A 26,938-nucleotide genomic window follows, 5' to 3' on the forward strand; every position below is an offset into this window, starting at 1 on the left:
GTTAGTATTGACTGCAGTGTCTCTTGTTACTTGGCCAAATATGTGCTGATTTGATGCAGGTGGCTTAGCCAGTTGGTAATTCTCTCCGGGCCAAGGGGGGTGGCACGTGAGATCCGCAGTCATTGTGGTTGCTGGTTCTTCTTCGATCTGATCCACCCATATGTGTGCGGACGGTATCGCTTGAGTAATAGTAGATAGTTGACTGTCTGTCGGCCCTTTGCCCTTCCCTAGGTTTTTTGGTTCCGGGTTTTTCCCAGGCCTTTTACCCGGAATGTGTTCTTGCTTGATAATTTGTGAGAAATTAGTGCTAGACATCTTGCTGCTTTTTGATGACCATTTCGAATCGGGTACAAGAGTTGCTTTACTGTCCCCGCAGGGTTGGAGGCGTGAGTCTTGTGATCCGGCTTCAGGATTTTCGTACATAATATGTCCAAGTGTTTCCAAGTTCTTGTTTTTTTTTTTACCCTTCCCGTTGGTGGTTTGAGTTGGTGCTATTACCTCTACAGGAGTCTCTGATGTACTAGTGCCTCCCTCAGGTTGGAGTATGCTTTGTTCTGCAGCAAGGGTATTCCCAAAGAGATGCATAAAACCTTCGCGGTTCGAGTGTGTTTTCTGTTTTCTGCCTTTATGTTTTTTTGCTCGTCTTTGTTTAGCGTTCATTTTTGCGACTGCTTTGTCTTCTTCCAAGGTTTCAGGAAGTAGAGGATATGATGTTCCAGATTCGCTGGCCACTGTACTTTTGGATATATTGGACAAGGGGACTCTTGTTTTGGAGTATCCTTTTTTGTTAGTTCCCAGCAATTCTGTGTTCCTTGAGATTTTTGTTTCTTCTCCAAAATGGCCGTCGCAGGGATTGGTTTGTTGGCACTGAGCAGACCTTTTAAGCTGTGTGCACAGATCGCTCAGTATTGTTGGGAGTGAAGACAGTTTATCAGGTAAACAGTCAAAATATCGAGTAAAAAATATCGAATGGACATAATATCGAGTTTAAAATATAGAATGGACAAAATATCGAATGGACAGAATATAGACATCAAAAATATCATTTTTAAGGTAAGTAATGTAATATCGAATGTTAAAAATATAGAAAGTTAAAATATCGAAGTATATAATATTGGTTATTAAAATTATCGAATTTTTTATAATATCGAATTTTTTATAGTGTTGTTTATGTTATTATATGTGTGAAAAGTGTGTATTTATGTTATAATTTATTTTAATTAATGAATTTAGTTTTTTTAATTTTTGCGTAATTTAATTCTGTAGCGGGTTGTGGGTTTATAGGGGAATAGGGTGGGAAGTAATTGAATTATAATGAATTAAATATGTAAATTTATTTATTGGTATTCATTTTTAATTAATTGTTAATTAATTTATATTTGGTAATTAATTAAATTTTTATTGGCAATTAATTTATTTAATTGATTAATTGCTAATTATGTTAATTTTACTTATTTATTTTCTGTAGCGGGTTGTGGGTTTAAAGGGGAATTGGGTGGGAAGTAATTTATTTATAATTAATTAAATATGTAAAATTATGTATTGGTATTTATTTAGAATTAATTGTTAATTAATGTTTTATGGGTAATTAATTAAATTTTAATTGCCAATTAATTGTATTTAATAGATTAATTGCTAATGATGTTAATTTTACTAATTTATTTTCTGTAGCGGGTTGTGGGTTTATAGGGGAATAGGGTGGGAAGTAATTTATTTATAATTAATTAAATAATTCAATGTATTTAATTTTATTTAATTTTATTTAATTGTTAATTAATTTTTAATTGTTAATTAATTAATTTGTAATTTAATTAATTTCTATTAATAGGTAACTAATTGTAATAATTAATTTAAATTTGTAATTTTAATTGATTAATTATTATCTTATATTAAATTGGTAATTACTTTTAATTAATTTTTTATAGATATTAATTTATATTTTTTTAAAATAATATATGAAGTATTTACTTTGCCTACTGTTGCACTCTCTGGAGTGGGAATAGTAATTTTTACCCCTACGCTATCCAACGCTTTCCCTACTGTTGCACTCTTTGGAGTGGGAATCGTAATTTTAACCCCTACGCTATCCAATCCTTTCCCAACTGTTGCACTCTTTGGAGTGGGAATAGTAATTTTAACCCCTACGCTATCCAACGCTTTCCCTACTGTTGCACTCTTTGGAGTGGGAATAGTAATTTTTACCCCTACGCTATCCAACGCTTTCCCTACTATGGCACTCTTTGGAGTTGGAATAGTAATTTTTACCCCTACGCTATCCAACGCTTTCCCTACTGTTGCACCCACTGGAGTGGGAATAGTAATTTTTACCCCTACGCTATCCAACGCTTTCCCTACTGTTGCACTCACTGGAGTGTGAATAGTAATTTTTACCCCTACGCTATCTAACGCTTTCCCTACTGTTGCACTCTTTGGAGTGGGAATAGTAATTTTTACCCCTACGCTAACCAACGCTTTCCCTACTGTTGTACTCACTGGAGTGGGAATAGTAATTTTTACCCCTATGCTATCCAACGCTTTCCCTACTGTTGCACTCACTGGAGTGGGAATAGTAATTTTTAACCCTACGCTATCCAACGCTTTCCCTACTGTTGCATTCTTTGGAGTGGGAATAGTAATTTTTAACCCTACGCTATCCAACGCTTTCCCTACTGTTGGACTCTTTGGAGTCAGAATAGTAATTTTTACCGCTGCGCTATCCAACGCTTTCCCTACTGTTGCACTCGTTGGAGTGGGAATAGTAATTTTAACACTTTTGCTATGCTATGGTAATAATATTGTATATTTTTTAATAATAATATGTTAATATATAATATATATGTTTCAACAAATAAAATTATATATTTTTTTACAACTTAAATTAATTATTTAATAATTTTAAGGTTATTTAAGTATTTTTAAGTATATTTCAGTTATTTATTTTTCTCTCACTCTCTGTAACCCCCGTTCCTTTACTCCACTTCTTTGACAACCCCTCATTCTCATTTCAACTGTCTGCATCCCCTCTCTCCCTTGCATAACTTTTCAGCTTTCAGTCTCTCTGCTTTACTTCCCTTTTCCGTGTTTTCCTCCTTTGCTCTTTTAGTAATTCCTGTTTACTCACTCAGCAGTATTGTCGCACTCTATCACTATAAATCACCCACTCTCCCTCGCTTATCTTTGTTTGCTCCTTTCTTTTGACCTCTTCTCTCTATTTTTCGTTCACTACCTCTATGTCCTCAGTGCCTCACTCTCCTTGTGTTATGTTCACTTGTGTTTATCTACCTTCTATCATTTCTTTCACAACAACTTCACTGCTCCTCTCTCATCGTTCTTCATCCCATTTCTTTTACTCTGGTTCCATTACTATCCCTCATTTCCTTTCTTTCAAAGTCCTTCTCTTTACTTTCATCACCAAATTATTTTCTCTCAGTACCACTGTTTTAGTCGTCTTCTCCGCTCTTTCCTTTTTTTGCTCCCTTACTCATTTCCTTTTCTCACTCATTGTACTCCACCTCACTCAGTTTTTCCCTTAGTGTGTCTGTCTACTAACTCCCTCACTCCATTTCCCTCAATCATTGTATATTATCCTCTCTCCCTTCATCCCTTCACTCTATGACTGTTCTTCACTTACTCTCAGTTATCTTCTATTCCTCATTCTTCTAAATGCATCCTTAATTAGACTCTTTTCTGTCTCAGTCATTATCTTTTTACTTACTACTGTTTCCTGATTTAGTTTTGCTAACTCACATTGTTTTAGTATCTTTCTTACCTTCAGTTCATTTCTCTGTTCTTCTGTTCCTCTCTGTCAGTGAATCTATATTCCTTACTCTTAGTAATTTGCCCTTCTTCTATTTCTTTTTCTCTCTTTTTGTCCTTCTACCTTACTTTATTTCCCTTTCTGTGTCCTTCACTCCTACTTTATTTCTAAATACACTGTTATGATTTTTAACCTCTTTATTTGTATCTTTTAATTTAAAATACATATTTTACTATTTATAACTTATTTTTTCTTCTCTCTTTCACAGATACAAAGTGTAGTAAAAACACGTAATTAAGTTTACATTAATTATATGGTAAGTGTGACTAAAAAAATGTAGTTTGTCATCACCCTTTGCTTTAACCTCACTAATATTTTCTCAACGAACCTCACTCCTGTTTCTTTACTCCGCTTTCCTCCCTTATTCTCCATGTTTACTCCCCTTTCCCTATTTCCCCTCTCATATTCAACTTCTTTCAGTTCCCATTCTTTACTTCACTTACTCTCTGTTCCCTTCCTTCTTCACTCATTCTCTTTTTCTTAATTTTTTACTTCACTCCTACACACACACCTCATCCCCCTCCCAACACATACACACACCTCTGACATACACAGCACACACACACCACACACACACCGCATACACACCCACACACCCCCACACACACTCTTCACACACACACACACATTCCATACACACACATACATCCCACACACATACCCCCCACACCCAAAGACCCCTCACAGATATCTCACACACCCTCACCTCCACCCACAAGGAAACACCCCACACACCCACACCCACAGACACACCTTACACACCCATACCCCGACCTACACCCACTGATTCCCTGTAAGTCACACACACTGCATTACTTACCTTTCTTTGCTGTTTCACTCAAACCCATTCAGGCACTGTTTCCTTTACTCTCTTTGTCCTTTCTCTTTGTCACTCCCCATGTCTTATCCTAATTCAATTTTTCACCCTCTTTCACCCTCTTTACTTACACTAACTGGTCTTTTCTCACCCTCCTTCACCGTTCTTCATTTATCCCGGTTCCGCCACTACCCTTCATTCTCCATTTTTTACTGTCCTTTCTTTTTCTTTCAACACCCACTCACATTCTCCCACTATCTCTACTTTAGTCTTCTTCCTCTCTCTTCCATTCTTTCGCTCCTTTAGTCATTTTACTTTTCTCACTTTCACCCTATTACACCTTCTCTGTTTTTTACTATGTAATAAACAATCCCTCTGTGTTTCTCCCTGTAGCTCTCTTTTTTTAATTTTACATTATTTTAATAAATTCGATATTTTTACAAAGTACATATTTTTAAACGATATTTTTGATTCGATATTTTTGTACTTACCTGTTTGTAGATAGGACTTCGATATTTTTGTAGTCGATATTTTGGAGTCGATATTTTAAATGCCTATATTTTTGTAGTCGATATTATGTCAGTGATCCAGTTTATCAATAATTGGGCCGCATCCACATCCACCTCTGTTGGTCCTATTTGCATCTTGCGATTGATCAAGCTTGTTTTGAAGAAGCATGTTTAGCGTGCCCAGCTTCCCGTCAATGGCGACCACAAATACGGCCAATGTGTCCAATAGCGTTAATTGAGTGTCCATTTTGTCCTATTGGTAGTGAAGGGCTTCTACCAGGAGATGTATTGTTTTTAGCAGGCTGGGCCAAGCTCTTTCGTGCTTTGTGTGTTTTGGGGTTTCTGCTTGATTTCCTGGAGTTATGAATCTTTTTTGAGCCCGCTCTGCCGCGCCTGCGTTCTCCGCCGGTTGTTTCTGGGAGCCATCAGTTGTCATAATCGGTGTATTGGCGCTCATCCCGCTTCTGCTCTTGTCTTGGGAGTATGCAGCAAGGAGATCTTCCCACTCTTCCTTTCCCAGGTATGAGGATATTTCTATCACCTCTGACGGGGAAGTTGTTGGCCTGTCTGCATTGGCTTTATTCCTCCCAGGCCTCGATGTGCTGTTATAGTCAATCCCTTGTGCGATTTGAGAAGTAGCTAGGGCACCCAGGGATAATTCATTCTCTTTTCAGCGCTCCTTTGCGCTTGCCTCCTTGATGTCACTGAGGTGCTTTGTTGCCTCTTGGCTTCTTGGTTCGCAGTTCGTTAGTGCGTCGGTTTCGCTGTGCGTATCGATACGCGTACTGATTATATTTTCCTCACAGGGTGTGTCATCAGCAGTGTAGCGGATGTCTATTTGGCTGTTGTCAAGTTTGTCTACAGACAGTTTTTTTGCGTCATTTGTCCTGTGTACTTGGATTAGATTGGTTTCTAAGAAAATTTTTCTTCCGAGCTTTTTTCTAGTGGTTGTAATGTCCTGAGTTGTCCAGCTTTTATCGCGCTGAGGAGTTGATGTCACTTGCGGTGAACTTCGGGCTGTAGGGATAGGGCTCCCCTTGCTGTTGTTGTCAGTCAGTGTGCCAATGTACTGTAAAGGCTGTGGGGGCTGGGAAGGTTCGATAGGTTGCTGTAGGCCTGATAATTCATTAATGTTTGAAAGTAAGGTGTCCCCCGCGTTTTTTAGGAAGCAGAACTTTGTATAGATTTTTGCCTGAAACATAGTTTGACAGGTTTTTGTTGTACTGCTCTTTTCTGCTTTTGTTGTTTGCTCGCTTCTTGAGCTGTTGGAGTCCGATTTGTCTGATGTTATATAAATTAATGAGCAATCGCTCTGTGTTGTCAGCCTGGTTTTGGTTGGTGGTTCCTCCCTAGTCCCATCGAGCGCCTTCGGCGTTCGTTTGCGGTTTTTTGTGCCTCCTTTGCTCATAGCGGTACAAAAGGGGGGGTGGTGATGCACGGAGCATCTGAATCAATCAAACACTCACACTGCAAATCAGTCTGACCCTGTGCCTCATGGGAACAGTCCAGCCCGAACTGCCAAGCCATGCCTTCCCTGGACCGGAAACAAGCTTCCGAGGACCGGTTTCTGGCATTCCAGCCGTCTTCAGCCCGGCTTGCCTGAATCCATTGGCAAAGTGAGCAAGGGACTCACGTCTGAGCATACCCTGCCACACTTATGGTGGCCAAAAGCGGTACAAAAGGGGGTGGTGATGGACGGAGCATCTGAATCAATCAAACACTCACACCCAGTCAAAAGATGTGGGTTTAATCCATCACCCTGACCCTGTGCCTCATGGGAACAGTCCAGCCCGAACTGCCAAGCCATGCCTTCCCTGGACCGGAAACAAGCTTCCGAGGACCGGTTTCTGGCATTCCAGCCGTCTTCAGCCCAGCTTGCCTGAATCCAGTGGCAAAGTGAGCAAGGGACTCATGTCTGTGCATACCCTGCCACACTTAAATGTAAATGTAAATGTACATGTATTTATATAGCGCAAATCACCGACACGGTATCTAAGCGCTTGCTTAGGGAACCCGTCCTGGTATTCCCCTGTGAGATACCCCGGCAGGGTGTCCACAAGGTGAAAGCCAGGCATCCCGCCGCGAGGGGCCGTAGTGGAGATTAAGCAAGCTATTGCCCAGAGTCGCAGAGTGTGACCCCGTGAGTCGAGTAGGCACCGGAATGAGAATTATCGAGTCCGTGGGATTTTGAGCCCGAGACCCGCAGAGGCGGGGAATCGAACCCTGGTCCACGGCCGATCTCGGCTTCCGTGTCTGCCGCCTCTAACCACTGAGCCATGCTTCTCCACTTATGGCGGCCAAAAGCGGTACAAAAGAGGGTGGTGAATGGACGGAGCATCTGAATCAATCAAACACTCACACCCAGTCAAAAGATCTGGGTTTAATCCATCATCGTTCTTTAGCCCACTCTGCCTCATGGGAACAGTCCAGCCCGAACTGCCAAGCCATGCCTTCCCTGGACCGGAAACAAGCTTCCGAGGACCGGTTTCTGGCATTCCAGCCGTCTTCAGCCCGGCTTGCCTAAATCCAGTGGCAAAGTGAGCAAGGGACTCACGTCTGAGCATACCCTGCCACACTTATGGCGGCCAAAAGCGGTACAAAAGGGGGTAGTGATGGACGGAGCATCTGAATCAATCAAACACTCACACCCAGTCAAAATATCTGGGTTTAATCCATCACCGTTCTTTAGCCCACTCTGCCACCCCAGTTCAGACATGGCTATATGCAAATCAGTCTGACCCTGTGCCTCATGGGAACAGCGCAGCCCGAACTGCCAATCCATGCCTTCCCTGGACCGGAAACAAGCTTCCGAGGACCGGTTTCTGGCATTCCACCTGGGGTGGTGTGGAGTGCAAAAAAACGATGGATTTAGGCCCAGATCTCTGTACTGGGGTGAATGTATGACATTGTTCTGCATTCTGTCCATCAATTGTTGTTTTTGCATTTGTCACCCCGAGTGGGATGGGTATGCTCAGATGTGAGTCCCATGCTCTCCACACCACTGGAGTCAAGCTATCCAGGCTGATGAAGGCTGATAGCCAGAAACCGGTCCTTGGATGCTTGATTCCGGTCCAGAAAAGACATGGCTTGGCAGTTCGGGCTGGACTGTTCCCATGAGGCACAGGGTCAAGGCTGATTTGCATATGGCCATGTCTGACCTGGGGTGGTGCGGAGTGCAAAAAAACGATGGATTTAGGCCCAGATCTCTGTACTGGGGTGAATGTATGACATTGTTCTGCATTCTGTCCATCAATTGTTGTTTTTCCTTTGCTCATAGAGCATCCTCGGACGCGTCCTTATCTCATGTAAGTGTAAATGTGTTGTATTTGTATAGCGCGAACAGTAACCCGGAGGCATCCCGGCGCTTGTACTCCTACCACAAGGGAACCCCTCCTGGCTTTTCCTTGTGAGGTGTCCACTCCTGGGCATCCCATGGTGAAACCAGGCATCCCTTGTGCATCGGGGGCCGTTGTGGAGACTAAGCAAGCTATTGCCCAGAGTTGCAGCGTGGGGCCCATGCTTAGATTCGGCACTGAGGCGCGAATATCCGGTCAGAGGAATTTAAGCCCGACCCCGCCGAGGCGGGAATCGAACCCTGGTCCCTGGCCAGCGTTCTGCATCAAGATCTGCCGCTCTAACCATTGAGCCACACTTCTCCACTGCGTGGTCAACCTTCTGGCCCACAAGATAGCGGCCAACAGACAGCAGACAGCGGCAGAAGGGCAGTAGGCGGCCTTGGTGGTCCAATCGGCGCAGCATCCAGTTACACCTCCTGTGCACCGCCCGGGCTCCTCGCTCAGCTGAGCTCGCCTGGGCTTGTTAACAGGCAGGCTAGCTGTGCGGGTAGGTACTCAGGGGACTGCGTAGCTAGGGGGATCCTTGGGGCTCCGTGAGGTTCCTTCCCCCCTGCCGGGTCCACGCTTCGCTACCCCCACAACAACAAGAGCACTGCGGCTTACCTCCCAGTCTGGCTGCAGTCACAGGGGAGTCGCAGAGGGGCTGCCTCCGACCTCCAACCTCGATCTTTGAGCAGAGCTGTCAGCCGTCAGCCGCCAGCCGTAAGCAGATTGCCCCAGTTAGCCCTCAGCCAATAGCCAACAGCCAGCGGATAACCGGTAGGGGTAGAGGCAGAGGTAAGGTGGCACAACAGGCTCAATCCAGTTTACCTGGTGCCTGGTGCCTGTTGCCTGTTGCCTAATGCCTGATGCCTGATGTCCGGTAGCTGCCTGCAGCTTTTGCAAGGTATTTGCAAGGTTTTTGCGTCCTTTGCCTGTTTTGCCTGTGCACGGCCAGATTACAAGCGATCGAGCGTTCTAGTGCACAAGAATGTTCAGGGCGTTCAGGAGCGTTCAGGGCACTCGTGGAGCAGCGACACCCTGTGCGGCTTTTAGCGGCTTCCAACAGCGGGTTCCAACAGAGCGTTCAAACGCTCGAGTGCTCACAGCATTCAGGCCGTTCAGGATGTTCAGGATGTTCAGGGCGTACAAAGATTTGCGGGTCGCAGCGGCACCCTCCGCGGCTTCCAGCAGCGGCTCCCAGCAGCACCTGCCTCCAGCGGCAGCGTTGGCGCATAGCCCCTCCCTCGCTCACTCTCGATCTCGATCTCGCTCTCGAGCTCAGCTTCTGAAACTCTCTTTCCTGTCACTCTTGCCTCTCTTGCAATTTGTATTTATTCTAACTGCAAAATTTGTTAGCAAGTCGCTCTTTTAATGGAGTCACTTTATAAGAGAGGGCTCTGCTTAACTGCTTAACTAGGCTTGACCTCCTTTGTATGGCCGCCTTTTCGCACTAACAACTCGATGCAATGGTTTAGCAGTTTTGACTAGTTAAGCCTTGTGGTGAGGATCCTGACTCCTGGCTCCTGGAGTAGCACACTTTTTCAGAAGGCTGTGATTTTTAGAGACTCCTGCTGGCTACAGGTGAGGTGGTGGCAAGTCAGGAGGCTTACAAGCCACCAGAGCTAAACCTCTAAGGCGGGGCGGGGCGAGAAATGAGGCAGCAGTGGCGGGGGCGGCAGTGGCAATGGTTTTAGCTTTAAACAGACTTTTGACTTCTGACGAGGAGAGCGGTGCTCACAGGGGGACCACAGGATAGAAGACCTAGTCAGACTGCCTCCTCGGTCAGCTCCCCGGGCTTTTACTTCGCAGCCGCCTCTAACGGGGGCCGCGCTTGCGTCCTTGCTCGTGTCCTTGCCTAGCTTTTTACTGCTGCCTTGCTGCCTGCCAGTCTTTCCCGGGCCTACAATATCTGATGTTACACCCACTTTAGAGGACTCGGTCCATGTGGGCAGGTGAGAGCAGGTATTGCTCGTTTCCACGTGATGATAGCTAAGCACTGTAATTCAAATCTGAAGGCAAGAAGTGTTTACTCCGGTTCAAGGCAGGGGCTGTGGCTGCCGCTCAGTGCCAGCACTGGCGATGGCTTCACCTGCCTCTGTGCCCGGGCACACTCCCGCAGTGCAAATCCCAGTTGCAGCCGGGCCGGCCTGGCAGAGTCCACAGAGGCACGGGAAAGCTCCACCTCTCCTCAGCTGCACCCCACTCACTTCCTCTCCCCGCTTGCCTGCTTGCTTGCTCCCGCTCTGCTTACTCGATCAGACGTGAGCAACCGATCAATCCAGCCCAGCCTGATCTGTAGGCCCTTCGGGACTCTATGCAAGAGTGGAAAGTAGATTACAGCGGGGGCCGCAGAGGCCGCGGTAACTGTGAGGGGCAGCCGTGGGGGCAGCAGCTCGGTGTCACAGTAAAGATCAATGGAGCTTGGCGGCAATCGCGGGAGGCGGCTAGGCAATGCAGCGTCCTCCACCTTTCCGACCTCGCACACTGAGACCGGTGGTTAACGAACAAAATCGACCAGGAACCGCACGAGGGCGCTCCTGCTTTACAGCCTGTCACTATAGGTTCTGAGACCTAAGTGCCAAACTAAACCAGCATATCATGGCCGATGTGTGGCGGGGGTACCCCTATGCCCACCCCCATGCCAGAGAATCATCAAAATGCCGCTGACCGCGCGACACGCAGGGGAGCATGGGCGGGCAGCGCCCTAGTCCCATACGCCGGGCGAGCAGAGCCCTTTGCGCAGCACCCCTCCCTGAGCCTACATCCTACGCAAGCAGCCAATAGGGAGGGGTCACCTGGGAGAAGGGGGCGTTCCCTATGGTATAAAGCGGCCCAGCAACCAGGCTCGGCCTCTCTTTCCCGCCAGGATTCCCGTAGGCTCTGCGCTTATTGTTTGGCTCCCCTGCTCTGTGCGGTTTCGTCGTGCGTCGTCCTCGTCATCCAGGTATGTGCTGCTGCTCGCCTCCCCCCCGGCCTCGTCCCTGGGCATGACCAGGTCGCACGGGGCACCAGTGGTGATATCCACGGGGGGGGTGAGTCGTGGCCAAAGTGCGGCCTCGACCGCATGGGCAGGCGGGCGTTTGTGCACGTCGAGTGCTCCTCTTTAGCACTGGGACCACATTTAGTGGCGTGCCCTCGGTCTGGAGAGAAGGGAAAAAAAGCCGTCGGTTTCGGGGCCTGTTTTGAGCGCGACGCGGAAGGCCTTGCAGGCCAACATTGCCGAGGTCGGGGGGGGGGGGGCCACGAGGTTAGTCCCCCCTCCCATGTGTGCCGGGTCCTTTGGATGGAGGAAATCTAGAAAACATAGAGAGCAAGGATTCTAACTAAGACCCTGGTCGAGTATTCACAATCTCGTGATGTGTGATGACCGTATTTTCGCTGGTTAGCTGGCACGACAAGCTGCATGTAAATATTTAAATGAAAATGTTGCACTGTACCGTAGGCAGAGGGCACTAGGAATGACGCCACACACGGCACGCAGCCACAGCCAAGGAGCTGTATAATTTTAAAGTGATTCCAGCGAACTCGACTGTACCGTAGGCAGAGGGCACTAGGAATGACGCCATACACTGCACCCAGCCACAGCCAAGGAGCTGTGTAATTTTAAAGTGATTCCAGCGAACTCGCATACAGAAAGGGGCATGGCATGGGGGTGCTTGAGCAAAACAAAGACAAATGCTGTGTTAAGATATTACAGCGAGACGCTGTAATGAAAAGCGACCGCATTAAAATTAAAACACGGCATGGGGGTGCGTAACAACAAATATAAGAAACTTGGTTGATGTAAATACAGCATAGGCGGGCAGCCGCCATTAAATTGGAAGCGCAAAACATATGTAAATAGGGCTAGGGCGCGCCAAGCTGATCTGTTGTGTGAGGTCCATGGAGCTTCGCTGCCCCCCCCACCTTGGCGAGAGGTGGGGGGGTCTCAGGCCGACTGTCGCAATTGGCGTCGGGTCCAGGTTTCGATTCCGGAGTTGCTGACTTTCAAGGGTTATGTATATATATATATATATCCGCATGTCGATATGATGGATTATGGGATGGGTAGTCCTGTTGAGGTGCAAGCACGCACTGGGAAGCTGACTTATCAAGTAATGTCACACACTATAGTTGCATTCCGGAGAAGCGGCGGCCTCATTTCCTATACGGATGTCTTTCATTTAAACCTGATATTTTCGGAGATCTCAGAGACTGGGTTGACGGTGAACTTCTCTCTTAAAATGCAGGTCAGAGGCTAATTGCTGATGTATGTATGAGATACGTACTCCTGCCCTCGGCAGAGGTAAATCCGACTTGTAATTTAGCACAAAGGAACGGCCTGAAATAGATGGTAAACACCAACAAAAGTGGTGGTATTCACAATTCGTGTGCTGGCCCTTTACCCCAAACTCACCCCCACGCCAGAAGCACTCACCAGTAAAACTTCTCCATAGGAAAGTAGCTGCTGAATAAATGTATTCGCCGTTCCCGTTTTTGACTATCAAGTGCACGGATTACTGCTTTCATCACCCGCGCGCAGAAGCATCTTTGTCAATCAGACAGGTTAAGTATTTTCACTTATTTTCACTTATTTTAGGTTTGCTTTGATCTCGTTTCCTGAGCGCTGCAAAACTCCTAATTAACCATATTAGCATAGAATCCCGCTATAGCTGCATATCGAACGGAAAGTTCCCTCCGTTCCGCCCCGGGAAGAGGCCTTAGCCGCAGATGTGATCTTGGGCACCCTATAGGAGTTTTAGATGTGTCACAACCTAAAAACAAGCATTGCTAGAACAATGCCTGAGGCTCGAACTAACTAGGGAGTGGGTTAAAGTGTTGTATTAAACATTCGCTGGCGATGGCCTTTCGAGATGTGCCTGTGATGTACAGGGCCGTCAGCTCTTTAATACCCTGCAGTTATGTGCTTAGTGTATCGGCCTCATTAGCATAATGCGCTGACGAGCCCTGCCAGTGACGCCGTGGGGGGAGGGCGTCCGACAGGATAGCCAGGGGCACTTTAGCTTCCCAATACGGCCATGATTAAACACGGGCCACTGCGTTAAAACTGGACTGAGTCACGCTTGAGCAGGAGATCTTGAGTGGGCCGGCCGACTCTTTGCCTCAGCATTCTGTTAAATGCTTATCTGGCGTCGCAAGACACACTTACAGCCCAGGACAGCATCTTGAGGTCATTGCTGTACCATGGCCTGTTGAACACGGAGCAAGCGCTATGAGAAGATGCATTAGCAGCAATGTTATCTTAAAGGAGGAATCAAGCCATATGCTTGAAGAAATTTTTTCCATCCCTGGCTGCTGCATCCACGTATTATTCAACCCTAGTCAGAATTGAAAAGGGCCCCCGTTGTGATGCAGTAGTTCGCGTTGCAGCCTCTCTTTGCGGTAAACGCCGGTAGATCAAGAACATCATCCAAAGGACGGGCAGAACTTTGCCTCTGCTCACTGTACTTAACAACATATGCCACTACACACAAGGGAACCAGAAAGCCTCTGCATGCAGAACGTAGGCGTTAGGCATATACCCAAACATGGTTGGACCTACACACGGGAGCAGGCATAGAAACGTGGGTCCGAAAGCAGAATAATGCCAAACTATAAACTAAACCAAGGCACAGAGACACGGAAGGAAATTACCTAATTAATGCAAGGCCTTAAAGCAGCAAATTTCTGACACAGCAGTTCACTTTGCAGCCTTCGTTGCGGTGAACGCCAGGTTATAGCAGAAATGGAATGCCACCTCTTATCACGAACAAAGTGATTCCGGAGGAATCTGTTCTGAAGCTTTCATCGCAGTGTCTGTTGCGACTACGGTTTCCTAAGCCATACAGCTGTTTTATAGCTGCCGCATTTGTGTACAAGTTTGTCGCAGATTGTTTTGCAACTGTTCCTACACTATTTACAGCTGTTGATCTCTATTCAGTTCTTGGTGTTATAACATGCATCGGTAAAAGTGCTAGACATAAGACTAGATGTCACACGTAAAAAGACCGAATATATGGCTATGTCACACATACCTAGTCTCAAACTCCGACAGCTATGTATAGGTCACTGCAATTACTCCAGTTAGTTTAAACAGGGGGTATGCTATTCTTTGAAAATACCAGGGGTTAACTTGTTTCGCAGTTAAAATGTATATTATGTATGTGGGTGAATGATATGTGGTGAATTCCAGCTGCGAAGGAGTCCAATAAATCCAAGCTGTCAGTAAACCCAGAAATATGATATTTTGCTGCTCAATTTTAATGCAATCGCTGGTGTCTAACCAGATAGAAACATAATACAGTTCTGGTTTGGCGTAATGGTAAACAGTGGCAACTATATTATAGTGCTGTGAGGCCCCAGTCTGCTTCAGAGTGCACTGTGAATATGCAAGCCTACAAATGTTATATACGCTGTGGCACAGTCATAATGATCAGATACACACTATCCCCTTCTGAGCAGCTGCTGTTTCCCTCGTCTTCATTGCTTGAATTGCGTATGAGAAAGTGTCACGCATAGCTATTGAACTGTCACTCATATATACACTCAAATTATAAAAATATCACACATAGCGACCTGAAACCTGGCAGCTATGCGGCCTGGCGTAGACGCCCCTGCATAGGAGTTTATGAAATGCACATTGCTCATGGTCGGACGGGAAGTTAGGGAATCCAGAAATAATGCGGACGCGAAGTACATTCCCACCTTCTATAATTTAGATCTAACAGAAGGTACATTATGCAGTCATTGTTTAGTCGGCACCATTCAATTTATATAGTCTGTGACTGACCGAGTGCCTAATGCAACCAAAACCATCTGGCGAAGGCAAGTGACTTCCTAAAATGTTCCCCACCCCCTCGATAATTCAGAGGAGCTGACTTTTCTTGATCTTTGACTCTCGCGGTCGTCCATCTATTCAAATTACCTGAGAACGGGGGGTAAAAGCAAATGTTTTTAAACATTTAAGTGCACTAGACCAGCTACTAAACTGCGTACTTTAAGGCATCGTTGCGTTAAAAACTTCGCCACTCAAAATGGTTCAACCACGAGTTTCACACAGTGATGTAAGTATACGGAGGAATAAGACTTTCTGATTGCAGATTGTTCTGCCTATTGATTCTGTATACGTTAATTCTAACTATTCACTTACTGCGCCATCATCATGTAGGACTGGCGGTAAGACGTCTACGTAACAGAGACAGCTATCGCCAATCTGCCTATTTTTAGGCATGGTTGATCGCTACCCGCAGGCAGGGTGTAGTTTATTGGATGACACGGTCAGGGAGTGCGTAAAACATGTAATTGTCCTGGGCAACCACACTTACGCAAAGATAAGTCTTGGTTATTTGTGCCATTATTTGGGCACAGCTTAGCAAGGATATTTGGTAGCCCTCAACAGTTTAGACAGCAATTGGAGAGTGCAAACGAAAGCGGTATTGGAGCAAATAGTGACGTGGGATCACTGCATAGCGCAAGGGTATACAACCAGCCCAGTGGGCCATGCACATGGCCAATTTCATATATATACTTGAACATTGCGATTCACGAAATTCTGCAGGTACACGCTCCAAAGCGCAGGCCAGGGCATCTCCCGCAATGGAAAGTAATCCAGTTTAGGTTGGGATAGAGTTTGCAAGGTGAAGGCTATAGCAACCCCTTCACCTGATTTGACTACAACATCTTTCTTGTCACATTAAGAGGTAGCTCCATCCCCAAGAATAATGTTTGGACGTGCAGCTGTTCCAGTAAGGTGTGCACTTAAGGTGGGTATAGACGGGAAGGAATATGCTCTAAGATGGCGTTACCCTTAGTATGTACGACCACCCCTGCCTTCGCAAAACATTAATGCATTGTTTTGGAAAACCTGAAACCCCATGAACAGGGGATTTCTCGAGGTGTAGGGGGGTGGCATTGAAAAACGATATGTTATTAACATTGGTGCTTCAAAACTTGGTAAGGCCTCTGGCGATTATACAATATTTACAACAGAAAACTGGAAGGACAATTTTACTATAAATCCATTGACATAATTCTACGTATGCTGTGCTCACACAGCTAGAAATCGTATTGAATACAGGGTAACTTTCACATTCCCACCACTTTGCGTCCTGGGACAAATATCACAGGTTTTCCATTCGGGCGAGCAAAGAATAACTTTTGGAAAAGAGCCAGAAGGCGAATTCATGAGTGTTAAATTCCGAACTGGGGTAACTTTAAATACTTATAACCCCTGGAGTGTCAGTACCCCTATTATTTGGGGCAGGCGAAGGGAGCGCAGGTTAAGAGCTACTCACACGCACAAAGGTGATGTGAGGAATGCTAGGCTTTTTGACCACCATGCCACTTTTAGATTGGGTGGGAATTGTGGTCAGAAGTACAAAAGCTGTTATGCTTCCTCTCTGTACGCCCAAGGTCGTTGCACGATTTGTGACTTGGATGGGGGAGGTTATTATTAATTTTGTTTTAAGCAGTGTGTTCCCCCCTCGAAATATATGTAACAGTTATTCATGGGTCAGGGAATGATAACAACTGGCAAATCGAAGAGTGATACTATCATTGTAAAAGAGAGTTGGGAGTTGTTCCGTGTAAACAATCTGGAATGATTGTCACGGGTGATCGTGGTCAGGCGCTTCATGCGCCAGGAAGCCTATGGTGAGCGAGTATTCTATAACTGCCAATAACATGCTATAGCATTATACTCGCGTTTCCCATCTTTGAAAGTTGGATTAGGCCCTCGTGGAGTGCGCATGTCCATGTATGAATATGATATTCGTCACCACTGTCTCAGAGTAAGTGAGTAGTAAAGCAGCAATGGCAGAATGAACTTGGTCCATCTAAATTTGGAAAATATTCAGAAACATGTAGCACTGGTTGCAGAATTGCATTACTCTTTTCATAGCGCTTAATGTGATAGAGGCAGAACCACTAGAAACAGATTGTTCAGTGGGTCAGCTGCCATGGTGTACAATATGTGACACTGTATTACCGAGCTGGCAAGAGGTTTCACAATTTTGTTGTACAGATGGGCTGCCTAACCAGCAAACAACGGGTCTCAGTTTTCAATGCGAATCCCGGGGAAGCCACCATTGGTTGTATGTCACCATCGTGTAAACGATCTCATTCGCAGCGGGCCTGGCAAAACAACCAAGTGGCAGAGGTGCGTTATGCTTTCAGCCTCTGTCGCCACGCCCGCTACCCGCCCTCTGTCTTCAGCTAGGGATAACAACAGCACCCACACGCTTGTGAGGGTCTGTATTTACAGCAGTAACCTGATATTTACCACTCTCCCGGGATTCCCATAGGTAAGAAGTATCTGCAGCGGAGTTGATGAAACGCACATTCCCATGGGCGAGTGGAAGTTGTGCAATCCTGAAAATAATGCGGACGCAAAGCCATTCACACCGCCGATGGAATAGTACTAACACAAAGCATAGCCTGTATCAAGTAACAAGCTACAAAATACAAATCAGTCACCTGCACGTTACATGATGTGCTTTTCATGGGGGGCACTAACCCTATGCCAGCTATATTCTTAACATTGTGTCATACCATTGTGCTAGTACAATGCATGCAAAATAGGCATCGTGTCACTCCGCTTGCGAATGACGTCCACAGGAGGTGGGGTAACCATGGGCATATTGCACTATCACGACTGGAGAAACTGTGCCCATTCATGTCTCCCATATCAGTGTTTACCAATATCCTGTTAGCACCATCCGCATTAGATTGAACATCGGGAGTGGCTTCAGTACTTGGAAATGGATCTAGCAGCAATGCCATATGTACACCATGAAGTTGGGATGTGGCCTATGTAACTAAAGGTGTGGCCCGAGAACCGTATCTGAGAAATCTCTGTAAGAGGAATGGCTATGTAGCTAAGGGCGTGACCTATGAACCGTATCTACGCAATTCCCAGTAGAGGTGCGGCGTATGTAACTAAGGGTGTGTCTACGCAATCCTCATTTGAGGTGCGGCTTATGTAACTAAGGGCGTGTCCTAAGAACCGTTCTAAGAAATGTCCATAGTGGTGTGGTGAAGGGGACCATGATAGAGGTGCACGAAGCAGCGTCAGAAAGTAGCTAGGTGGGTGGGGGGCTCTGTCATCGACGGGGGCCTCCTCCAGAGCTGTGGCGGAGTACAGGGCGATCTGGAAGCAGATGGACAGTAAGGGTACCTCTGCGGCAGAAGGATACAGTCTAGATACCTCTGCCTGGCACAGTAAGGGTGACTGAGCCAAGCACCTGGAGCCGAAGGAGGTTCCAGGAAACAGCGTCGGCGCCCCGTTAGTCCTTCGGGCGGTCGGGGGGCCTGAACCGACCGGGGGTGTGCCTCATCGCTCCGCCCTGACAGGGGGGGCGGTAGCATAACGAAATGGTAATTTACTGCACCGTCAGAGCATCGTCTCGCCGTGCAAGATGGCTCCTTGGGCATGCGGGTCAGCGAGGGGCTGCCGCATTGGATCGCCTGTAAGATGACCCACCTTAACTGCTACCTGTGTTGTACGAAATAAACCTGCAGCACTGCTTTCCCCACAAATATGTCTCATGAGTTTCCTTTGGTATGTAAGTGGATAATGTGCAATGCGGGGTGAGCACTGGCGGTGTGGGCACTATGCCGCTGACCGCGCGACACGCAGGGGAGCATGGGCGGGCAGCGCCCTAGTCCCATACGCCGGGCGAGCAGAGCCCTTTGCGCAGCACCCCTCCCTGAGCCTACATCCTACGCAAGCAGCCAATAGGGAGGGGTCACCTGGGAGAAGGGGGCGTTCCCTATGGTATAAAGCGGCCCAGCAACCAGGCTCGGCCTCTCTTTCCCGCCAGGATTCCCGTAGGCTCTGCGCTTATCCCACCCTGAACCCTGACCCAGCTGCAGAGCGGCGGGGTAAAGTTGTGAAATTTTAATGGTCATGTTTTGTGTTTGCAGGCGGAGTCACAGGGCGATCTGGAAGCAGATGGACAGTAAGGGTACCTCTGCGGCAGAAGGATACAGTCTAGATACCTCTGCCTGGCACAGTAAGGGTGCCTGAGCCAAGCACCTGGAGCCGAAGGAGGTTCCAGGAAACAGCGTTGGCGCCCCGTTAGTCCTTCGGGCGGTCGGGGGGCCTGAACCGACCGGGGTGTGCCTCATCGCTCCGCCCTGACAGGGGGGGCGGTAGCATAACGAAATGGTAATTTACTGCACCGTCAGAGCATCGTCTCGCCGTGCAAGATGGCTCCTTGGGCATGCGGGTCAGCGAGGGGCTGCCGCATTGGATCGCCTGTAAGATGACCCACCTTAACTGCTACCTGTGTTGTACGAAATAAACCTGCAGCACTGCTTTCCCCACAAATATGTCTCATGAGTTTCCTTTGGTATGTAAGTGGATAATGTGCAATGCGGGGCGAGCACTGGCGGTGTGGGCACTATGACTGCGGCCTGAAGCAACATGCAAATAATGTCGCACCACACTAAACAACGTGCTAAACATGCAAAACAGATGGCAGAAAAAACTGGAATATTCACTGCCCCGCTCGCTGCTGGCGTACATGCCAAAACACACGAGGTACATGCAACATTGCCAACGATGAAATTATGCCAACAAGAAATGCCACTACATGCAATGTCCTGAGCCATGCAGCAGGGATACTCCCAACCCTGCCAGCTGTCTATGTTTTAACAGGGTTACGGTCCCACTGACTCTGAAGTAGAAGCGGTAAGACAAGCTAAAAAAGGGGAGCGAGCAAAACCAATGCGTAGCACATACACTCCACCGGACCATCCCTCCTGCACAAACACTGCCAAAATATTTGTAAATACTCGGCGCAGCAAACCACACTTCCCCACGATGCAAAAACACTTCTGTGCAGTATTCCTTCTCCCAGTGGGTGGCCGCTGCCAAACCAGCTTCACCAGGAAGGCACAAAAGTTCACTGGCACTCCACATCAGCACAAACCTGCTAATCTGCCCTCAGCCAATGCCAAAACGAACTCGTCTCATCACCAAATTGTGGAAGCCATAGACAAAAACTCAAACAGAACAATCAGAGAGAACGGCCCTAAACAAGAGTCGGCCACGGAAGCAAGACACAAGAAAACAATGCGAAACCTGGCACAGATCTGGCTATCTCCACACACTGCAGATATTCTCCTGGCTAAAACTGCGCTCCCACTGCTGAACAGTACAGAAAATCGTTGGGTCCTCCGACTGAGGCCCTGACCCTGTGGAGTGGCGAAAAGAGAGACTGTCCCCTCTGCTCCCTAGCCTCTTATATGTTTGCGGTCGGCAAACCGGTTCCGACCGGCTTGCCCAACGTTTGCCCGATCCCATGAACCGGAAGCACTAGTAAGTGCTTCTGCTTCACTCCGGCAACAGCCAATTATCAGTGGGCTAGGGGAGGCTGGGGGCGCCACATCACTATTGTGCTCGGTGCGCCCAGCATCCCAAGGATGCGGGTGACCGTTGCGACTGCCATACTGGCAGCGTGCCCAAGTCCGTGCCTGCCTATCAAGTCTTTGGGGCACCATAGCAAACCCACTTCACTCGGGGCCTTCTGAATTGGGCCTGTGGGGGTACCCAAGGGACCCCCCTTTCCCACAATGCACAGCGTGGTAAGCACCATGAGTTGCCTGCCACAGGGTACACAGTTCCCCCAGCCCCCCTTTCTTCAATTCGAGCCTGTGTTCTCGCTCGGAACACAGGCTCCCATTGAAGTCAATGAAAGTCAGGCCGAATCGTATCTGGAAGCATCTAGATACATTCAAATTGCTCAATCTGACTCCCCCAATCCGAGTCGTCCGGAAAGCATTCCGGGACCAATTTAGTAGGAATGCATTCTGAACGACATTGGAATTGACCCCTTGGAAGTAAGTTTCTTTTTAAAGATCCCTGATCTTGTCACCGATACTCAGGAATGTATGGGGTACATACCCCTTTGAATTCTTGGTGCAAGTAATCTTTCACTGTAATTTACATATGGCCTACAGTACCGGTATGGGTTTGGATTTTGGAACACACAGCATTTCAGTGTTTGTCACTTCATTCTTTCTTTTGGTTACCCAAATCTTTTCTGTGTAGTTAGAGATTAGATGCGTCACTTTATAAATATGTTGCACGGTGGCACATATTTTACGCCACTGGCACGTCACAAAAAGTGACTTAGTGGCGGCACAAGGGGCTCATAAATAAGTCCCTTTGTGAACATTGCTGACACTAGTGTTATCTCTCACTATTCACAAAGAGATATTTTGTGTAATAATAGCTTATGTTGGATTAAAGATGGATGATGTTGTGTAGTCCTGATTTGCTTCAGCATTGCGTTTTCTTGACAACTAAGAGGTTGGGTACTAACTCCTACTTACAGAGCTGTGAACTTACAAAACGTGGTCGAAAAAGAAAATATTATTTTTTATTCGATATGTATAAACTTCTAAGGGCTTTAGTATGAGCTGTGTTGTAATTCAAAATCAGGAGCAAATGCCAGTTTGCACCCGATGTGGGATTATACTTTAGCAAAAGAACGGCTCCTTCAGGATGCTTTTACTTTAAATTCTGCAGAGGAAAGCCTGGGGAGATATCAATGGGGAAATTGCTCGGAATGAGGGAGCTGCAGACTGATGTAAAAAACACCAGTTTCTGTGATGATCCCTCATTTCCAATACTAAAACACATTATCAGGAGGATTTGCCATCCCTAGTAATTACAGCACCCATGAATCAGTAAATATAAGGTGCAGGATTTCTGGCATAAAATCCAGGACACCCACAAGGATGCCCTACACAAGACAATGATATCGCTGAAGAAGATTTCATTGCTAACTTTATTACTTCACACACAATTATATACATTTTTGGGTTAAAAAGGATTTCTCTTATATGTGTATTTTGAGATTGCCCAAGCCATTTTAAAACATTAAAAGCAGACATCTTTTAACCTACTGAAATACATTTCAGCTGTAGAAAAGGAGCACGCTAAAATGAATATGAATGAAGAACACATTAGAAAGGTTGAGTACCTTTATCAAAACTTTCCATACACTAAGCAGCTTTGACTACAAAGTACAAATTGCAGCTCTCTTAAATAAATCCTCAAGAAGCTGTGTAACATTAAAGAAAAATGTAACATTAGTGGCTGTCTAGATATTGTACCATCTCCACCAGTAGGTAATATATATTATATATTATACGGTCACCAGTAGGTAATATAGTTATAGTTAGGACCTCATTTCAATAGACAAAGGGTTTTTTGTTTTGCTAATAACTTTGCACAGTTTGAGGAATCCTCACAAATGTTTTGAAACTAGTACGAAATCACTTTAGCTGATGTCTGAAAAGTTTTAGGGTGATTCATCAAGCATGAACCAAGAAAAGGGGGTCCCAAAATGCATTGCCCCCATGCAATTTACCACATGGATTTTGAACATGACAACAGTCGGAGCAGCTGAACGGAATTATACCAAATTCAGCAAAGAGCTAGATCTTGGTCCATAAACAGCAATTTTTTCAATGTGGTATAAATCAATTCAGTACTTTTGGAGTTATGAGAGAAAAAAGATGTATATATAGCTAGGGATAAAAATCCTCAGCGGATCAGACAGATCTCTTGGTGAAATCTGATTGGTTACCCAAACTTCCCCCAGGAAGTGTTGGCAGCCATCCTGGGAGTCAGTGATGTCATCAGTGATGTCACTAACAATGTCATGAGTGATATAATATGTGAAGTCATAAGCAGTGCATGGCAGGGGCATAAGTTATAGTTAGCTCAGGTAACTTTAGCTGCTGAATTTAAATGGTTTTGTTTGTGTAAAATCTGAGCCTAACTTTGATGTCTCTGTATTTTCAAGAAATAACACAGCAGCTAACCAAGGTTAAGCACTTAAATCCGAATATGTTGTTGTTGAGATTTGGTGCTATAAGCCCCATCGTACCTGAAACTCTTATACATACAGTTGCTGACATATGAAATATTCACTTTCTGCTTACTTTGGACGATAAAACAAATCATGATATTTCATCTTTATTAAATGAATTTGATATTTCTCAAAAATGTGCCATTAAGAGTGGTTTAAAGACAAAATCTAAATATACACCTGCACCAGTAAAGCTCGTGCACGGGACTTAGGCTCCGCCCAGATATCAAAACTTTTCTTTTTCTAATTTCTCAGCAGCTACTGAACAGATTTGCACCATTTAAAAAAAAGGTTGCTTTCTGACCCAAGCTCTACCTTTTTTGCCAAATTTGGAGTAATTCCGTTCAGTAGTTTCTGCTCAAGCCTTGCACAAAGTTTCCTATGAGAAATTGAATTTTTGGCTAATATTTTTTGAATTTCTCAAAAACTACTGAATGGATTTACACAATTTATATAAGAAGGTCTCTTTCTGAACCAAGCTCTACCTTTCTGCCAAATTTGGGTTAATTCTGTTAAGCAGTTCGGGCTGTAGCTCGTCGCAAGATTTCCTATAGATTGGTCAAGCGGGGGCCGAGAAAAAAGGGGGGTCCCAAAACATGTTTTCCCCAATCAATTTGCCATAGGACCTTCAGCCATGGCTACAGCCCGAACGGCTGAACGGAATTACACTAAATTTGGCAGAGAGGTAGTCCTCAGTTCCGACCTGTGCCTTCTGCTTATATGGTGTCAATCTGTTCAGTAGTTCCTGAGAAAACTACGGGTAAAGTCATTTATATATCTATGGCCCGGTGGATCAGCGGATTGGTGAGGATTGGCATCGTAGCATAAGTGCACCATCTTGATCACGCGCTTAATGCTAATTGGCTGTCAAGTGGTTGTAAACATTTGAAACCAGGAACTGTTAGCAGCCAGTTTGTGCCTCGGTAGAAGAGAGGCTGAGGAAGTCAGAGAAATATGTGTTCAAAACAGAGAAAGGGGGTAGGGTTGAAATAATGATACCCTGTAGACCTGCTTAGGGGGTCTTAGAAGGACCCCCAGGGCCCACATTTAAAAAAAAACGGGATGCGTGTAGGGTGCGTGGACTGTGCCGTAAAATAAATAAAATAAAAATGAGTTTTTTTAAAATAATTAGTCTCAGGGAGGTTAAATTCCGGGGGCAAAATTATTACATTTTATGTGCGGTCCAGAGGGGACTTCGGGGATCGTCAGCGCCCGGGGCTAAAAAGTAAAAAAATGGTGGGGGAGGGGTCCAAGCTCCTGAAAGCCACGGGGACCATCACCTGTCGGGGGTTTATGTATTGTGGGAGGGGGACTACGTGGCTCCCCTCCTGGAGCACTCGAGGGCCCCGTAACCCACCGTGGCTACAAAAAAAAGTATGGCTAGGGAGGGGGCTGTAAGGTCTCCAAAGCCCTGGGGACCACCACTCCCCGGGGCTTTATGTATTGTGGGAGGGCCGGTTCCTGCAGTGTTCCGGGATGTCTATCCCGCCCTCCCATAGCAAGGAAATGTGTTCTCTCTTTCAAAATAAAAATCAGATTGCTTTTCCGCATGGGGAGTTGTATGTTAGTAGCTCATGATGTGGAAAAGTAAAGCCGAGTCCCAAACGCATAGAAGTTGTGCATCAAAGGTGCTGGAGTAGCGCACCCTACAGATTATGAGTCGTGCATACAACGCTTGCATACCAGGGGGCCGCATTGAGTGCTGCACTGGGGGCACAACTTGTAATTTAACTGTGAAATATTAGCCCCTATCAGTAATTTCTAATATCCCCGGGGACCCTATCCCCCGGGTCCTATAAACAATGTTAGGGACCGTGAGGGGAGCTACAATGCCCCCACAGTCCCGCCGGCTTCCCGCGTTCTTCGGGAGTCAGCATTGCTTTTCCGCAAGGGGAGATGCTAACTTGTATGTGGAAATGTAATCTGCTTTTTATTTTAAAAGTGAGAACAGATTTCTCTGTTCTGTCTTTCAAAATGCAAAATAAGTCTTCTATGGGAGGGCAGGAGCCGTAAGATTCCCGCCCTCTCAAAGCAAACAGCAGTGTCCCGGGGTAGGCACCCTGGGACAATGCATGAGCCGGCCGTCAGGCGTTGCGGTCTCCAGGGCTTTTGAGGGCTGTAGGCATAGGGTCACGCGGTCTGTCTCTCACAATACACAAATTTCCGGGGATGGTGGTTCCTGGGGCTTGAAGGGGGTCGCTGAGTCCCACAAACTTCTAATTTTGTAGGGGGGCCTTGGACGCAAAAGTGGTGCAAGGGGGTTTTAAATCAGGCACACAGTGTTTTGTTTTAGTTTGCTTTCCTTTTTGGTCTTCTAGAGGATCCAGGGTTAATATAACAGTTTTTGTACAGCCAATACCTTTCAACTCTACCCCCAAACGGCTTTCTACCTGTTACCATAGTAACATTTCATGGAACACTTAAATCAGCACAGTGGTTAGAAGTTCACCAGACTATGTTGGTAATGGACAACAGTTACTGTGCTGGAGTTTTGAAACTTTTCCATAGTAACCATTAGTCGTAGGTATAGACTCTGGTAAAGATCTGGTAAAGAGTTAGCCTCAGAATTATACTTCAAATTATAAATATTATTTCTATTGGGGACAGCTTACCCCCCCAAAAAAAGATGTATATACTTTATTAACTTTTATTAAAAAAATAAATAACTGGAAATGTAACTTAAAGATAACAATACAATAAATAACTAGAAACATAACTTTAACAAAACAATATAATAAACAAAATGTGATATAGAGTCCAATAGAAGTATGGTAGGTAATCTGCAGAACAAAAAAGAAAATTAGTGTTTAAAATTAGATCGATGTGACTAAATGAGGTCAAACATTACAAGTCAAATTAACAGTTGAAGTTATTGCCTTCTTTTAACATGTGCAGTGTGCCTGACTCTTGCACCAGTTTTGTGTTACTTTTCTCATGTTGAAAGTGATGCAAACGTGGTGCAAGGGGCTTGTAAATAAGGTATTTTATTTCTAATGCATTTAATCAGAGGCATTGCATATCTAGGTCGCTCTACTCACCTTGTGTAAACACTGTGACCAACTGAGTTCACAACTTGAACTCAGCTTTGGTTTTCACGGTATAGTAGACAACCGCGTCCATAACTTTAAAAGAGAAATTATGTGAGAGGGAGAGAGAGAAAGAGATAGAAAACGACATTAAAACTGTGAGAGAGTGAAAGTTATAGATGGAGCAGTTAATAGTGGAGCTCACCTTTTGCCTTGGTTGTGTGTCCAAGTATCTGCTGGTTCATAGTGCACCCTTCAGTGTAGTGATCTGAAATATAGTATATAGAGTTAGTCATAGTATAGTACATAAAAAAAGTGGCGTAAGGGGCTTGTAGATTTGCCTCTTAGACTGTTGTAATCTATCTATTGTCACTGCTCGGAGGTAATTGTACATTCCTACGCAGTAAAGCTGCTGCACACTACCCACTCTCTCCTTTCACAGATGACTTGTCGTTGTTTCGGAAAGAAGCTTTTTTGCTCACCTTGTGCCATTGGCGTGATTCAAAGAGGGTGCACCACGTGTTTTAGCAGCCTTCTCAAACGTTGTCTGATGGCCACGCATCATTG

Source organism: Lissotriton helveticus, chromosome 1_1, assembly GCF_964261635.1.
Source record: "Lissotriton helveticus chromosome 1_1, aLisHel1.1, whole genome shotgun sequence".
Taxonomy (NCBI): domain Eukaryota; kingdom Metazoa; phylum Chordata; class Amphibia; order Caudata; family Salamandridae; genus Lissotriton; species Lissotriton helveticus.